This window comes from Herpailurus yagouaroundi, unplaced genomic scaffold (assembly GCF_014898765.1).
Source record: "Herpailurus yagouaroundi ecotype Mexico unplaced genomic scaffold, PumYag 100, whole genome shotgun sequence".
Classification (NCBI taxonomy): Eukaryota; Metazoa; Chordata; class Mammalia; order Carnivora; family Felidae; genus Herpailurus; species Herpailurus yagouaroundi.
The window spans coordinates 28,961,213-28,974,276 of NW_024412391.1; the positions used below are offsets into that span (position 1 = coordinate 28,961,213).

The window sequence follows — 13,064 nt, forward strand, 5'->3', positions numbered from 1 at the left end:
TTACTTTAACTCTTTACAGTCAAGCAAATATATGTACTATATTATAAAAGTCAGATTGTGCTAAAATGCTTATAACAATAATAAGAAAAAGGTAGCCCCCTTCCCCCTTCTGGTCCCTACTTCCCAGAGACAGTCACTTTCAATTCTTTTAGACCTAATATCTAGTATATAAGGCTATATTTCTCATTATGTGTGTAGACTGCTTTTTTCTTTATTTTTCATTTAATTGAAATAGTTTTAACATATAACATTGTGTAAGGTTAAGGTGTATACAACATGTTGATTTGATACATTTATGTATTATAATATGATTATGGTGTTGTTATGCTTTTTCTTTATTAATCAATTAAAAAGAATTTGCTCCCCATAAAGGATATAAAGATTTTAGTTTTTTATACTCTTTCTGATTCTCCCATCCTCTAAGTGAAGTTCTATTGCAATTTTTGTATATCCCTTAACAATGTTTTTATTTTGAAATTACTTTGGATTTACAGAAGAGTTACAAATATAGCATAATTCCTGTTCACATGTACCCTTCATCTAGGTTCCCCTAATGTTTTATATCTTACATAACCATAGTCAAGTCTAAGAAATTAACATCGGTAAATACTACTAAATAAACCAGATTTTATTCAGGTTTTATCAGTTTTCACGCTAATGTCCTTTTTCTGTTGGAGGATCCAGTCTAAGTTACCACATTGCATTTAGTTGTCATGTGGCCTTAATCTCTTCTGATTGGTTACATTTTCTTCATTTTCCTTGTTTTTCATGATCTTAATACTTTTAGAAAATCAGAAGCTCCTCTGCTAGAAGAGAAGGCGTTGCCTAAAACCTAGCAGAATGCACACGTGCTGAAAATCAGGCGTTTACTCAGAGATCTAAACATGTAGGTCTCTCACCCAGACGCCATGCTGACTGTTAAGGCCCAGAAACTCTACTGTTTCTTATGTTTTATTTATTCTGGTGAGATATGGATATATTGCCTTTTCAACGTATGTTCCTTTGAAATGATGAACTTTGCACGATACACTGGATTTCCCATCTTTTCATTTTCACGCCCATTTTGCAGGCTTAGAAACAAAGAAGGAATGACAGACTAGCTGATGTTCTGCAGCAGCTCTGCAGTTGGAAAGGATCCACAGGACACGCCAAGGAGAGATCTTCCTCTTCTAGACCTTAGATACACTTAAAAAAAATAAAAACCCAAAAGTTGTAAGCAAGGAAAGAGAGATAGGAGATACACGTCAGAGGTTTTCTTAAGGTTATTCTATCTCGTGTAATAAGTGCTGTTTATGAGAGATCTTTTATGGCCAGCCCATATAACAGTATGTATTATGATCCCTGTATTGCCCCCAAATTTGCCCATGTACAGATAATCTCGTACCATGAAAGATATGTGAGGAAGAACGTGTGAGGATCCGGGGATCATCATGTATTAATCATTTCAGTTATTTTTATGTAGGTAAAATGGAAGTTAGTCTTTGGACACTGGAATCTTTAGGCCGTATAGCAACCCTTAGTGGGTGAGGTGCCCTATGCATGCCAGCCCCTCATGGGCAGGGCAATCATTTCTTCTTGCTTCATAAGAATGAAGTCTTTTACTTTATTAAAGAAGAATAATTTTTGTATTCAAGCAGATTAAGTTCAATTTACATTTAATGCTTAGTAACTAATTCATATGCATTCTACTCATTTGCCCTAAAATATATTCTACTAGATGATAAAAAGGCAGTTTTTGTCCTTCAGGCATCACCCTCTTTATAACCTGCCTCTTGGCCTTAGAGAAAGCACTGTAATGGTAGAGGGAGTCTCCTCATTTAATTTGACACATCAGGTCATCATCAAAATGTTTATTTCCCGATCCTCCCACACAGAAGGTGACTAAAGGTTAATAAGAACACAAGTGGAAAATAATTAAGGATGAAAATATATACAATAAGATGCAAAACAAATCAGAATAAATAAAGTTTAGTGTGACTGTTAGGTTAAAGTGTCTTGATACTCACTCCAATCATAAAGTGGTTTTTTTTTTTTTCTCTTTTGAAGGACAGAAGAAGCCTGATAGGTACAGTGAAGCTATTCCTTACTGGCATGTCTAGGAAATAATTTAAAGGAAAATGATAAAACAGTAACTAACTTTTTCAAAATTTCCCAGAATCCTAGGTCTTTACCTTTGGGCAATGTCATAGGCAGATAATACTTTGCTACCATTTTCATCATATTTCTCTCTTTAAATTATTTCCTAGGTTTGTTTCTTTCTTTCTTTCTTTCTTTCTTTCTTTCTTTCTTTCTTTCTTTTGGAATTTAGGATTAGATTTGTCTATAAGGTCAAGTAATCAAATACGATAATAGCCAAAACAAGATAGAAGTTACCTCTCTTTTGCATAACGTAAGTCTAGAGATAGGTAAGCCAGAGTATGCAGGCCAGCCTCATGAAGTACTCAGGAATTTAGAATCTAGCTTGCTTTTACCATCATCTTCAGCTCATGGCTTCTGCTTTCTGGTTCTCACTGTGACTGCTTGAAGTCCAGCCTTCTGCATTGTGCTGAACTCCAGCCAGCAGGAAAGAGGAAGACAGCTGGAAGAGGGCATGACTCTTCCCTGTAAGAAAAATTTGTGGCAGTCAGAAGTATTTTCAGTCCGTTCCATTGGTCAAAATGTATTCATCTCTAAAGTACAAGAGGAGGCTGGGCGATTTAGTCTTTTAGCATTGTAATTATGAAGGAAGAAAGGGACAGGTACTTAGGGAAATCTGTGCCCTCTAACATCAGTTCTCTAAAGCTGTTAGTATGATGGAGAGGATATTATGTGGTAAGAAGAATTTATGTAGCGTCGATGATTGTTGTCAGAAAAAGTTCAGGTGACTGTGTCTGTCATGCTCCAGTCTAAGAGGGTAGAGTATGAAATTTAGTCAATATCTATACCTGTTTAGCTAAGCTAAAAATTTAAGAACTCTGAAAACAGCCCCCTTATTCTTCAGCGAATTTTAATCTCCTGGAATAGTTTTCCCACCAATGCCAACCTTAGATGCTGACAACCTCGAAAATTCACTATCATTTAGAAGAAGCTCAAATTTAGGGTGGGTCTCACCTGAGAACAAAATAAGTCGAGTTGTAATCTATGCTTAGGGGGAAAAAATAAAGAAATGTCATTCATAAGAGAATGTGTCTTTTTTCTTTTGTTAAGTTTCTTGGACATCAAACATGCTCTTCTGAGCATCCTGAATAATTGAGTGTAGATTAATAAAAATGTATTATTTTTATGTTGCCCTCAAAGTACAGAGGCTTAAAAAAGAAAGAAAGCTGAACCAAATAGATGTGGGATTTGTTTAAAACCAAAATGTTTTTTAAATGGTCCCTTTGGAAAGTATGTTGCTTTGCTGTATCTACTCCCTCGTGCTTGCACTCATATCGAAGGTTTGTGGAGCACCTCTGATTAGCCAGGCTCTTTTCTAGGAACTGGGGACCACAGCAAAGGAGATGTGGGATTTGTAATCCGGCAGGGGGACAGAGCCTAAATAAGTAATTAACTGCAGTCGTAATTAATTATAAAAGAGACATGCGGGGTGCAAAGAGAGCATACAAAAACATATAATAATGTAAAAAATTTGGGAAAGAAAAAAAAAACACTGATTAGGAACAGCATGAAGTTGATGAAATGAGTGTATTTACAATCATGAGCTCATTGCAGACTTTATGTTTAAGCCAAAGAAACTATATGAACAGCGAAAGACTTACAACCAGGTTTCCCCAATCAGCTGCATCAATCAAGATTTCTTTGTGTCTGACTTAAAACAGAAACATTTAGAAAGTGGAGAGACCACAGTCAGAGAAATAATCTCCTAAAACCCTATCTATCCTCCTTGATTGATAATTCCACAAAAATTTAACTTTGTAGCATTGTCAAATCATATTTTTCTCTTTGTAAGAGTCAAGTATAAATGTCTAAGAAAGTCTAAAGATAGTATTTTACTTCTTTATTAATACAATAGGGAGAAATTTCTGCTTTGATATGTAGTTTATCAGTATTAAATTTATAAACTTAACTCATAAGTAGAATAAAATAATAATGATCTTTTTAAAATTTATTTTTATTTTTTAACGTTTATTTATTATTATTGAGAGACAGAGAGAGAGAGAGACAGAGAATGAGCATGGGAGGGGCAGAAAGAGGAGGAAACACAGAATCGAAGCAGGCTCCAGGCTCTGAGCTGTCAGCACAGAGCCTAATGTGGGGCTCAAACTCACAAACTGCGAGATCAAGACCTGAGCCGAAGTCGGATGCCCAACCGACTGAGCCACCCAGGCGCCCCAAAATAGTAATGATCTTTAAGGAGAGAGGGTGTAGAATAGGAAGGGCTCTACAGTGTTTCATGGATCGTTAAGTCACCAGAAATAAACATTAAAATGACATTCAGCTTTGCATTTATAACAACTCACCAAAATACAACATTTTGTGAACTTGATCTCAGGCTATTTAAAATAAGTGAATATGATCAAAAGCTTGTTACAAGATTAATTTTGCTTCTTTTGTAAGACATGCAGTCTAATTTTCTTTGTTTCTCTCCCATTCTTAAAAATTATTTGTCATTATTACTGGACTCTGGTATGGTAATACATGAAGGTAATAATATTAATAAGGATATATCTGTGTTGATTTGCCAGCTTTTACTTCGGAGACTGGAGTACTTAGGGTATAAAAGTCCATTGTAATTACTATTCTTTTTTAATTTTTTTAATGTTTATTTATTTTTGAGAGAAAGACAGAGCACTAGCAGGGGAGGGGCAGAGAGAGAGAGGGAGACACAGAATCCGAAGCAGGCTCCAGGGTCCGAGCTGTCAGCACAGAGCCCTACACAGGGCTTGAACTCACAAGCTGTGAGATCGTGACCTGAGCCAAAGTTGGATGTTCAACCTCTTAACTGAGCCACCCAGGTGCCCGTCAATTGTAATTATTGATGCTACTCTATTTAAGTCTCCTATAATGAGGCAGTCGGAAAACAGAAAGGAGATTGAACCCTGGATATGAAACAAGAGTGTGAAGCAGAAGAATTCTCAGAGTTGTGACAGAAACTACACAGTTGACTCAAAGACAGAGAAGATGCTGTCTATAAAGCCAGTCTTAGGTGGGGGCGGGGGAAGAGAGAAGAGTATTACAGATACAGGAGAGCAGCCATGTAGGGCCCTGACCATCAGCTGCAGACTCTGAGGACCACCATTCATATAGACCATGATGTGTGGAGTACATACCCTCTGTCATCTTTCCTGGTGTCCTCAACCCTGACAGCTAATGTCAGCAGCAGCTCCCTGCTCTGAGATCTCCAGAGAGAGGCAGGAAGGGAATCCAACGAAAGAAGTACAGCAGACATCAAGAGTTTCAAAAACACTAAACACCACATTTCCAACATAGATTGTAGTGAAAGATCGTCAGAGGCAGACTGTAGTTGTGCATCTCAGTTTTATGTCTAGGAGATAATCTCTCCTTCCTAAGTGAAATTTTCCAAAACGGGCAATGGTTCTTACTGGAGTACACTAGAGAACATAAGTTTGAATCTGTTTCAAAAGCCCAGTTGTAAGAAGTACAGTTATAAAAAACTCAATTCTGTCCATTGACCTTTTACCTTTTAGAGGTCTGTACACTCATTATTTGGCTATTGGGTGTAATATGGCTTTTATTACTCTGCAAGTCAACATTTAAGGGCAGGGCAAACAATCGAGAAGAATCTGTTGCCTCTGCTGGTAGAGATATTTCTGGAACTCTGTGAAAAGAAAACTCCTGGCTTCAGATTCACAAAATGCTCTTCTGTACATAAAAGATTACACTGCATTTATTTTATGGACAGTGGGAAACTTAAAGCTCATCACCTTACTCTTTTTGCATTGGCTTCTGGGAAGCTCAGTGCTATATTTGTCATCTGCCTCTAGCAAATGTAGATGCCAAAAGAGATCCAATTATGCATTCTAGTCCGGCCTGTAGATTTACTGATATCTTACTTTTATTTTTCCTTTGGTCCAATTTCCTCAACCATTTTTTAAAAATTCTTCTTATCATATTTTTGTAAACTATTCCAACATCATCATCCATCAGAATGAAATGTATATAAATCCAGGATTAAAGAAGTGTAGGACTTCTCACTAAATATAATAAATACAGTAAATCGCAAATTCAAAGATCAGTTTACCTCTTAGGGTCCATTGAAAGAAAAACATCATTATCTTTCTCACTAAATGTTAAAAATTTTCTTCTATTATCAATGATACAATAAATTATATACACATGTACATGTCCTTGGCTTCTAATCACAATTCTAAAATGCAAAACGACCTGAAAACCTTTTTTGTTTTGCAACTAGTTTTGTACAAAACATCATTTGAACTGACATAAAACTAAAGTTCCTGAATTATCACAGGCAGTGTGAATATTCTTAAATTTCTCTGAATCATAAAATGTCTTTGATTATAGGGTGCTGTTTTAGGTCCTGTGCTGTGGAATATATGGCAGGTGCACACTATTTCCTTTATAAAATTGGAAAAATTATGACTACTAATACACCTATGATTTTGGATCAGGGATTGTGGGCTTGTACACACAGATGTAATATTATCTGTGAAGTTTTTGAAGACTATTTTCGTCATATGTCTAAAGCAATGTGAGGAGGCATTACCCTCTCTCCTTTATTTTCAAGTCATGATAATTTTTTAATAAGCAAAAGAGAGACGTCAAACCTTTTTAACCTTTGCAGTGTGAGTTGTTCTTACCTAGTTCTGTAGCTTTAAAGGCCACTTGCCATTCAGTACCCATAAAAGCATTATACTTAACTTCTCATGATGAGGAGTTTTGCCCTGTTGCTTCTGTTTTGACCATGAAATATCTGGCCCATTGCAGCCCAATAAGTCCAGTAAGACATAACACCAGAAAGAAATGGCAGTGTCATCACATACCAGAAAGCAGGGGTCCTTTTGTGATGAATGAGAAATATTCTACTGGTGCCACCAATAGTAAGTTTTCTGAGAAATTGCATTAATTTGTAAGACAACATAAAGGAATATGATGTAAGCTATTGAATTAGGAAAAAAAAATTAAGAGGTAGGGTGCCAAGTTCAAACTTCTACCATATGAAGGGAGTGGGAGAGCATTTAATTTTATAATGGAGATAGAACTTTTAAAAATCAAAATTTTAAGCAATTATGTGCACTTGACACTGTGCAGAGTACTTTACATTTATTATCTCATTTAATCCATACATCACACCTGAGATAGAAACCATTATTATTTGCATTTCATTGGTAAGGAAACAGGCTCAGGTAGGTCATTTAGGCAATAAGTAAGAGAGGCTTCTTTCTGGTTTAAGTCAGCCTCCCTCCCAGGTCATTATGCTCTGCTGAATTTATTTACCTTTGCTGTCTTTCAGTGAGGGGCTGGGAAGCATAGACAGGAAAGGAAAGAGTGATGTAATTGTGGCCACAGAGCTGGCTGTTGCTCTATCCTTGTTAAAAGGTGTACCATGAATGACAGGTTCCTGACCCCTGAATAAAACACAGTAAACCTTGGTTTGAGAGCGTAATTTGTTCCGTAAACATGCTTGTATTCCAAAGCACTCACATATCAAAGCGAATTTCAAGAACCATTGGCTCAGTTGTGATCATGTGATGTTCGGCATCGTGTACTATTCTTATTGCAAGATATTGCTCATTTACAGGTTAAAATTGATTAGGAATGTTTGCTTGTTTTGTGGAACACTTGCAAACAAGTTACTCACAATCCAAGGTTTTACAGTATTTTGCTATCTTGTCTACCTAATATCATGGAATATGATACAGAGAGGAGGGAAATCTATTTGGAATACAAGGAACGAATAGGTCTCTAGTACTCCTAGATGTTGGATCTGGGAAACAGTAAGTGGAGCTTGGGCTGGGAAAAATGTAGCTCATGTGATTTTACAAATGTGTCACCAGCTGCAGCCCAGGGAGAATGTATTGTCACAGATACTACAGGTTGTCTCGTTTCTTATTCTCAAACCACTGCTGCACATCCCACTTTACTATGAGGCTAGAAAGTCAAATACAATACTTGATTTTCAAGTCTCCCTTGCAGGTAGAGATACATGTGGGACCCAGTTCTGGCTAAGGAAAAGCTGGATAGAAGTTTGCAGAGGGAGCTTCTCCTTCTAAATAAAAGGAGAAAGCTCTTCACCCTTCCAAATTCTTTTTCACCTGAACTTGGATGTTATTCCTAAATGTGTAGCAGACATGTTGTGACCAAAGGAATCAGAAATTCTGGCCAGCTGCCACCTTCCTTCATAAACTTCTCGTTGTTTAAATTTGAGGTCAGTTATTCAGTTTCTTGCATCCCAAGCCATTCCTAATTAACACATGCGTCATTTTATCGTTCTTCTTTTTTACAAAGAAAATTATGCCTTAGGTGATATTTCAGAAGTACGTGATAGTAAAGATTATGTGATTTCGTGTTGGCAGTTCCCAGTCCCCCGTGACCTGTGTACAGCCCTGTGTTTATGTTTTAGACACAACAGGTGTTTCCCCCATGCCCCAGACCTACTAGAGTCATCCTCTCTTCTGTGTCTTAGCTTAATGCTGTTGTTTCTGCTGGAAACCTTCGTGGTCCTTCTGAACTGTCATTTCCATGGTGAAGTCTTTTCTGGGTCTCCCAGGACCCTCCCTGCTCTGTTCATATTTTCCTGTACCTCCCCTTAACATTCTGTTTACACCTTTATTGTGATACTGATTCTTTGTATACTTAGACATGTGTTTCCACCATTAAACTGTGAGCTTTTAGAGGGCAGGATTCATGTCATATGTGTCTGACACACACCAGGTGCTCAGTAAAAATTTTGTTGCTGGATTTATAAGTTGATTAAATTTGTCCTCTGTGGAACCCACCTGAAACTTTATTCTTACCTTTCTGGCACACGTCATTTACTTTTCTTCAAAACTGTTTTAATGTTTATTTATTTTTGAGAAAGAGAGAGGCAGAGACAGAGACAGAGCGTGAGGGGGGAGGGGCAAAGAGAGAGGGAGACTCAGAATCCAAAGCAGGCTCCAGGCTCTGAGCTGTTAGCACAGAGTCTGAGGGTGAGGCTTGAACCTGCTAACCATGAGATCATGACCTGAGCCTAAGTCCAATGTTTAACCCACTGAGCCACTCAGGAGCCCCGTACTTACTCTATAACTCAGTAGTGGGCTACTTGGAGGCATGAGTTCTGTGTTATCATTGTGTTTTGCACATATTTTTAAGCTAAATTCATATTTGATGAGTTGAATTGTACTGTTAACAGTTAATTCATTAAGCATATCTCAATCATCATGTTAATTGCAACTTCCCCTCTGGGGTGGGGGTGGGAGGAGGGGATGAGGGATAAGCCGTAAGTATCCATTTTACTGAAGAAGTTAAAAAAAAATCTCTCCTTTAAGTTAAAACTGAAAAAATTACTTTGCTATAAAAGGGAAACCTAGATTCCACATTCCTTGATTCAGAAGTGTCTGAAGGATAAAAAAGAAGAAGCTGTTTTCAAGAACTTCCTAGTTTCCCCTCTCTAGTAGTCAGTCCAATTGAAGTGCAATTTAATAAGTTAATTGCAATATGTGATTGACAGAGGCAGGGGACAATGTCTGATGTGAGGACTTCTCTATAAAAAAATTATGATAATAACTAAGGATCCTATTATTTCATTAAGGACTCTATGTCTTGGCTGATGCACAGCAAGACTTTCTCAGAATTTACCTTAGAAGTGATTGATATCAAGCCTGTATTCATCCATTATATCACCAAACCCTAAATGGAGGGAATGTTGATCAAGATCAGTTTGAACCTTAACTCTTATGAGTCTAAGGGTCTAAGTATCACATGGAAATTTGATGGACGCTCTCACTTATCCTGCTAGATTTATTTAGGAACTGAAGCATAAGAAGGTAGTAAGCAATCATGAAATTCACTAGATAAAATAAAACTTACAAAAAAGCAGTTTCCATGATAAATGGAAAAGCAAAGAAAAAAAAAGTCAGGGGGAGCACTTTCATTATGTAACAAAAATGCATTCAAAATAATGAAGGATTTAAAAAAACTCATAATTTTTCAATGTTTATTTATTTAAAAAAAATTTTAATGTTTACTTACTTTTGAGAGAGAGAGAGAAAGACAGAGCAAGTCGGGGAAGGGCAGAGAGAGAGACGCACACAATCTGAAGCAGCACAGCCCAACACGGGGCTTGAACTCTCAAACTATGACATCATGACCTGAACTGATGTCCGATGCTTAACCAACTGAGCCACCCAGGCACCCCAGAAAACTCATAATTTTTTTAGAAGAGTTGTCTTTCTGGAAACCAGGAGACTTTAGTTTTAAGTAATTTTTTTTTCTGAAATAAGAAGTTAAAATGAGGCTATACCAGAAGAATGCATTTATATTGATCTTTCCAAATGTCAGATAATAACTGCGATAGTTTAGACTTATAATAAATGTTCTTTTTAATTGAGTTTATATACTTTTTGAATTTTAGTAGCTTTATATCAGTTTTCTAAAGTGATTTTTTCCTACATGTTAATTTTCTATAAAATGTTAAGTGGTAGAATATCTCTCAACTTTTTAACATTTTATAGGGCTTAAGAAAACATTTTATCAGATGTAAAACAACTGAGAAATATGAAAAGATTTTCCACATATTAAAGTATTTTTTCAATAAAATAAAAGGAAAAAATCATGTTGAGTGGTACTTAAACACAAAATTGAATTGTTATGTCAAAAAACTTTCTAAAAAAAGTGGAAATAACTCATCCTTCATTATGCAGCAAGATAGTTGCCTATTCATCTAACCTAAACATTTACAGTAACTGATTTATTCAGTGTTGAAAATCAAATCTATTGCAGTTCAGATAATTTCTCTGCATTAGGAAAATGAATAAATTAAAAGTGTGCTTCAGCAATTTAGTCCTCCTAAGCAGAGATTCCGCCAGCTCGGTAGAAGATGTCAAAACCCGCTGATAACTAACAGAGTCAACTCAAGTTTGTGTATCCCGGTCCAGTCTACCTTTCCATCAGGCGGTACATGTGGAAATAGAAAAGCAGCTCTCTAATTAATCAAAGTCAGATGTGCCTGAACGCCTGGAGTTGCTGCTGATCCTTGTCCCAGCTTCTCCTATGTTCTCGCTCTATGTTTTTACCTTGAAAACTTCTGCTCTGAGCTGGGAATGCCTGAAGGGCTTGCACGGTAAGTCAATGTGAAATTATCTCAGCAGGAAGAAGTTGCTTTTCAGCTTAAATGATTTAAGGCAGCAATTTTTCACACTCTCAAACTCTGACAAACGCCCAGATTGCCTCTCATGTCTGACTTCAAAATATTCAAAGAAAAGCTATTTTTATTAAAAACACTCTAGAGAAAATTGTATGTCACTTGTTCTCTGATATAACTTCATTTCTCCTGACAGTGACAATTTTCACCTCAGTACAATTTCTTTATTTTTTTCCAAAGCTAATTCTGCTTAATATTAGTATTTATACAAACTCATATCAACTTGTCTCTGTGAAATATTCAAAGGTGTCAGGTAAATGTTGCTCACTGTCATTCATCTTCTTTGGGTGTTCGAAATGATCAATCGATTTAAAACTACACTTAGTTACTTTGGATATTATTGTTTTATTTGTGAGGGAGAACTTAACAACTGTTAAAACCCTTCGTTTGACAAACCTGTCTGCAAACTGCAAGGATTTCCAAACTTGATGGCACGTGTCTGTTGCCAAAGATAGTAAAAGTTTACATTAATAAATCTATTTGTTCTATGCCTTTAAATAAAGCAGGTAATGCAGTGCATGTTTTGTCTTACGCTGCTTACATGTTAATAAGATTACGGTGGATGTCATATTGCACTGAAACATCACATTTGCTTTATTATGAATGCTGGCAGTGCAGAAACATCACATTATAATCACTTCAAAAAAGAAATATATTCTGCATATTTTCATATGTGTTTATAATTCCACTAAACCTCAGCAGAATCAAACTCAGTAGGGACAAGAATGACAGAAGGTTTAATGTTCCAGAGCCTGCTGAAATCTTGGTGCATTGATATATAGCAGAATAGTTAATATGTATAAGGTTACTTGTGGCCTGTGACCTCAAAGCGTATCTTCTGGCCTTATCACATTTCCATGAGAAAAAATAACCAGTAGCATGTGAATTTTCCACAAAGAATTTGGAGCTTTTTTAAAGGGTTAATTTTATTTTTAACTGTGAAAGCCTGAAGTGAAGTGTTTATAAAAGGTGATGCGAGCAGTAACCATTATCCAGGTACTGTAGCAATGGAGCCTTTTTAAATAAATATATGTACCGATTGCCTACAAGTATGCCTGTTATATTCCACCAAATGTTTCATTTCTAATACAACCGGACCATTTTTATTTCATTTATATCTGTTACAAAGAAATCAAGGAAAGAATTACCTTGCAGCCGCCTTCTACACACAGTGCTGGGGTCAGGTCAAAGGAAGCACATCAAATACAGCAGAGAAGTACGTTTCATAAATTTCAATGTTACAACAATGCCATACACAGCTCCTACACCAGCCCCTGCCTGAGGACTTGTCATCTTCTCCTGTCTTTGACTTGCAACATTGTTTTCTGTTTGGAAATCACGACTACTTTGATTTAACTTCCCTTCCTTGAGTTTTATTTACTACCGTTTTTAGCTCACTGAAGGGAAAAATTATTTATATTTTAAGATATATGTAAATATGACAATCTATGTATTCCTCAGTATCGAAGAATTTTAAAGAAAATTTGCAGAAATATGGAATCCGTGCAAAGTTGAGAGTTTAACTTAAGCAATTGTTGAAAAGTCAAAACTTTACTGGCAGAACAACTTTGTGTGCACGTGTGTGTGTGTGTGCGCACACACGTGCACACACACACACACACGTGCACCCATGCATACATACAAGATTCCTCTCAGGAGGTTTTAAATAGCTTATTATGGGTTAAAATCTACTTGGCATTTACAAATTATAAGAGTATTTAATAAAAATTTGCAGGCTAAGTATATTATTTCTTTTGCCTTT

At 36.4% G+C, this 13,064-nt stretch overlaps 1 long non-coding RNA gene across 1 annotated transcript; it reads right to left on the reverse strand.

Moving 5' to 3' along the window:
- Nucleotides 1–758: 758 nt before the first annotated feature.
- LOC121028080 (uncharacterized) lies at nucleotides 759–12,654 on the reverse strand. Its single transcript, XR_005789056.1, has 2 exons — nucleotides 12,451–12,654; nucleotides 759–1,185 (listed from the first exon to the last, which is right to left on the reverse strand). It is a non-coding gene; the product is annotated as an uncharacterized LOC121028080 (long non-coding RNA).
- Between the last annotated feature and the right edge of the window lie 410 nt (nucleotides 12,655–13,064).